Source organism: Atta cephalotes (genome assembly GCF_000143395.1).
Source record: "Atta cephalotes unplaced genomic scaffold scaffold00043, whole genome shotgun sequence".
NCBI classification, from domain to species: Eukaryota; Metazoa; Arthropoda; class Insecta; order Hymenoptera; family Formicidae; genus Atta; species Atta cephalotes.
This window is the reverse complement of record NW_012130107.1, coordinates 1886401-1891759: the sequence shown is the minus strand read 5'-3', so window position 1 is coordinate 1891759 and position 5359 is coordinate 1886401.

Sequence of the window (5359 nt, the reverse complement as noted above, 5' to 3'; positions counted from 1 at the left end):
TTTTACTTACTAGTCTTCGGTAACGGTAACGTAACGTTACTTAACGTTTTTAAGTTTTTAAAAGTTTTTAAATTTAACTTTAATTACTTACTATATAGTAGTGTGTGTGTGTGTGTGTGTGTGTGTGTGTGTGTGTGTGTGTGTGTGTGTGTGTGTGTGTGTGTGTGTAAAATTTTTGAAATAAAGAAAAATTAGGCAGACACTCAGCACTAGGCTTACATGCTCCTTGTTATGATTTTTGTTTATAACTAAAGCCTTTGTTAATTATATTGTATTTTATTTAATCCTTATTTGTCAAAATATAAAAATATGTACGGTCCGCTGATGAATCGCGTATCAAAAATTAATCGCGAAAATTATCTCGATGTCGGTGGTCCAGCTCTGTTCTTCCGACAATAGGTAACAACCAGCGCGTAGGTAAAGCGCGTGCAAATTAGTCACCGATCCTCGTGCCCACGATTCCTACGCATGCTGGGGCACGCACCGCAAATGTGCGTGCATGCAGGATACGAGAGAGCTGGACAGTTCCGGATCACATCGCGAGCCATGCGTAGGCACCGCCGGCACAGACATACTCCATTCACTTGGCGCCACATTCATTCATAGGGCTGGAGAACGCGAATACGAGCCGACCGTACGTCGACGATTCCGTTCTAGCGCCGTCGTTGTGTCCGACGTCATCATCAACGCCGGCGAGCCCTCGTTCATGGCCGGTGAGATCAATTTTTGTCGTCTCGATAATCCGTCCAACATCTAGTCCGCCTGTGCTCCCGTCGTGACTCGAAAGCAATATGCATACTCTGTGCTATTGTTCTCCGTAATATAATCACGATAATGTAGGTTTCAATTTAACTATGTAGAAGAACATTAGTAGCTAAATTGAAAAGTATGAAATGAAAGTGTCGATCATTGTCAATATAGATTTAAAACAATTCATATTATGTAGTAAAAGAAATAAAAATTAAAATTACCTTTATTAAATTTTAATGGAAGTTTAAGTTTTAGTAGAATTTAATTAATTACGAAAAAATATATTTCAAGAGTCAAGTCGAGTCTTGTTTTGTGTAAATTTTACAATTTTGCAACAAAATATTATAGACACCAAGACTGAATATGGGCTTTTTCTTCTTGTATTGAATATTTCTCGATCAATTTTTACTCAATATTGTTTAACTAATTAGATATTTTAATTTACTAAGTAAAAAAATAAAGATACTAGAACGACCGAGTTTGTCTTTACTAATTATTTCAATTTTTTCTTTTTTATATTAAATATATAACAAAATGTTAAAAATATGTAAATGTATAATACAAATAATATCAAAATATAATTCTCCTTTTATCGAAAACAAGAACAGGAAATTATTGATATCTTGAATTGATATCTTCTGCAGTTCTAGTGAAATCCTATCAGTCGTTTTAATGTAAATTCATTAGTAACATCTAATTACTATTATTCGCATAAAATAATACAATTGCTAATTGATTTGTTTACCTGTATCTATTCGTTTGAAATTTCGCGATAAATGACCGATCAGATTGCATTATTACCAAATGTGTTTATGGTAACGCGTTCACCGAGTTCGGCTACGATTTAAGTACGAACGTAACGTATAAAGCAAGTTCCTCTCTCCTGCCGGTTTCATGGTACCTCTGTTTTCCATTCGCCTGAATCGGCCACTCGCCAGCAGGGAATTCAGAACGAATAATGCTGATTCGCGACATGGATAACCTTGTGCACCCGGACATTGACGGCCGTTCGCGACCTTTTCTTTCCAGATCGTTATTATTATCTGCTCGCAGGTGCCTTACCTGGCATCGAGGATGAGAAAACCTTGAGCATTATTCGTTTAATTTATTTCCGCGAGAATAAAATTGCGCTGGTCTTTGATTCATGCAATCTGTAGATTCATTTTTCCATATTATTCGTTAAATTCTTTGGAGTAATCTTACTTTGAAGAGCGAAAAAGGTAGCTAGTCTTAAAAAGAAATGATTCAATTTTCAATCTTTAAATGTAAAAGATTTCACCCTTCAGAGTGACAATTCATTCTAAAGAGTTTTAGAGAGTATATTTTTCCTCTCATACTTGGATTTCCTCAAAGTCGAAATGTTTAATTACTCTACGACTATTCTCTAATTATTTATGAGCGCGCCATTGAATAAATTATCAGTTCACGCTTGCACACCAGACATTGCGTGTCATACGTGGATACCTATAATTTAGCGTTATAATAACTAGTTGCACGCATCGTGTTTTTGCCGTGTGCATTGTGCGCGCGCGCGCGCGCGCGCGCGTGTGTGTGTGTGTGTGTTTTCAACAGAAGAAAGAAAAGAGACGATGAGCAAGAGAGATACAGATAGATGAGCGAGGATGCGATGGAAACGCGGACGTTTCTCTTGAGGAAACTTTTATCTCGAGCTCGAACGATGATTCACACTCCCGAGTGGAGAAGGTGTCACTGCATGTATGCATAAGCACGGTTCATTACGACTCAACGCTGCGCTGGCCCACGTGCCTCCTTGATCGCAGTATGCAAATCGAGAAGGCCTCGAGCCATCCTTCCTCGATCTCTCGCACTTCTCCACGTGATCGAAGGTGGAAATCCTTCGATGAGGATCGGCATCGTCTACATGTCTCATCGTATAATATCATACTGCAAGAACGAGCATCTGGATGAGTGAATGCCGGATGAATACCTATTCGTTTATAGCACAAAGATGTCGATAAATAGTGTCATCTTAATTTAACTTTATCTACAATGAGATATCTTTTCAAGTAGAATCTTGAATTTATTTCTTCGCAACATAGAGAAAATATATGACGTTTATTTATTTTATGTTTAGTATAGATCAAGATAAACGGTGATACACGTTAAAGGGAATTAAAATTGTATTTATTTTTAAAATGATAAAAGAACGTGCTAAGATGCAAGTGCACAACTACCATTCTTTGGACCACGCAGTCATTTTCATAATGACAATGGCCGAAACAGCCCACACATCATATTCATGATGAGTAGTTTACGATGCGAGTACCGCCACCTTCGCAAGTCTCCTTCAGTCTGCCAGTTCAAGCTCTGTGCACTGCCCGACTTGTCTCATTAATGAATGTCTGAGCGAACGATTTCATTAAGATTCTGCTTTGAAAACGATCCAGGGCGAAATAGATTGGTGATGTTTGTTATTATTAATCTTTTGTCTCTGTAAAAGACACTAGATATAAAATATCTCGAGTAATCAAGTGCATTTGCTTGATAACGAACCTCTCATCACAGACTGATCAAGCCGATAAAATTACAACGGTAACATTTAACGTACAAGTATCTTCAAGTCACGTTTTTAGTCAATCGATATGTAAAACGAAATGATAGCGACACACGGTTTGCTCGTCAACATTAATACCCCGCGGTTACTTATACAATCGTAGATCGTGATCCGATATCGGATTATTAGTTAGTTATTATTATCCCACGAATGTCGTCAGCTCTACGATGTCACGATCAGTAGCCGTTGCACGTACCGCGAATGAATAGATATAACTCTGATGTGATAACGATCTCGTTTATGAGCAATTCCTGAACGAAGTCACCCCGATCATAACCATGAATGAGAGTAGTGTTATATTGTTGCGGAAAAAATATGTACCCTGCTGATCGTAGACGATCGAGATAAAAGTATTCGTGACAGATCATGAACTTTTATCGATATTTTATCGATGAGAGTTCTAAAGGCTTTTTAAGTTAACACTAAAAATAGCGGTTATTATTAACTGTTTTTATTTTTTAAATTAATATTTTTGGGGTAAGAAAAAAGACAGAATTTTTTTTTATCTTCAGTAATTAATTATGATCTTTATATTGATTAAATATTTGAGACAGAACAAAACTTTGTGCCATTTTTTTAAGTTTTATGGAAGAAAGAAAAAACTTATTTTTTTCAATGTTACTTAAATAATTCTACAAATAATTATTACCTACAAATAATTATTAATAATTAAAGATACGAGCAATTAGTCTTTAATGTTAAAAAATGTTAATTAAATAATTCTAATTTTTAAAAAAAGTTAAAGTTGTTAAAGTTTCAAATGTTATAAGTCTAAGTAAAAAATATTAATTACACAATACAACATTTTGAATTGAACTACTTATTTTTTTCTACTTATATATAGCTATAGCAGCCACATCAAATATTAGAAAAAACACAACACTTACATTCATTCATATATGAAACGCATTTTTACAATTTTTTTTGCTGTAACACATCTCTTTTGATTCTTCATTACTTTTTCTATTTTCATTAATTTATTCACTTGATATTTGGTACTTCTATAAATATTAGATGTCTCATTATCTGCAAATTATGACTAAATATAAAATACTTTTGTATTTAGTCATTTGTTGAAAATATTTTCGAAAATTTGATTATATAAATAGAACATTATAACGATTATATAAGTAGAATGTTATAACTAGAGATTATTTCGTGATTATAGATTTATGATGGATTCCATAAAATCCAAAGGACTAATTTATACAAAAGAATGGTTATTAATTTTTGCATAAGATTTAGAAAATATCTGATAGTCGAGACACTTGTCGCGGAAATCGGTAATCTTAATGGGACACCCACGTGCGTTACTTGAAAGAAGCAGCTTCATGGCACTTCGAGACTCGTACGCTTTTAGAACGCGTGTCCAATCGATTCGACACGGTGCAATCGGATTCCGTTAATTGCAAATTTATAGCGTCGCGTATAGAATCGCGCGAAAGTCGGAAAGAAAATGGCGTAGTGCGAAGCACAGAACGTTATTCCTCATACAATCTAAGAATACCTATACCGTGGGAGACTCGTTCACTATCGCCATGTTGTTAATTTATCTCCAGTATTAATCTGATGATAGTAATAAAGTTTCAATTTTAATAATTAATTCAGAGTAGGAATTCATTAAATTTTCGAAATTTTAACTTAAGGAAGGAACTTAACTTTTTGTTCACAAAAAATATTGTCTTTTTTCAATTTAAAGATAAGATTACATTATATAATATATATTTTTTATCAATTTTAATTAACTTTAAATATCTTTATTCTAATATTTATAAAAGTCTTATAGTCTTGTACAAGGTTCTATCGAGATATTTTCACTTTTTATTTTTATATCATTATCTACTAATTTTCATATTACATTACTCGTTTGATTAGATAGCATGTCGTAGATATTTTTTCCAGTCACATTCTTTGCCATTTGTTCACCGCGTTAACGGTCTTCATGATGGCGATATTCGCGGGCGCGCGGCCCGCAATATTGCACGCGGCGTATGACTCATTCGACATCTCTTACTCGACCACGCGTGATTATTT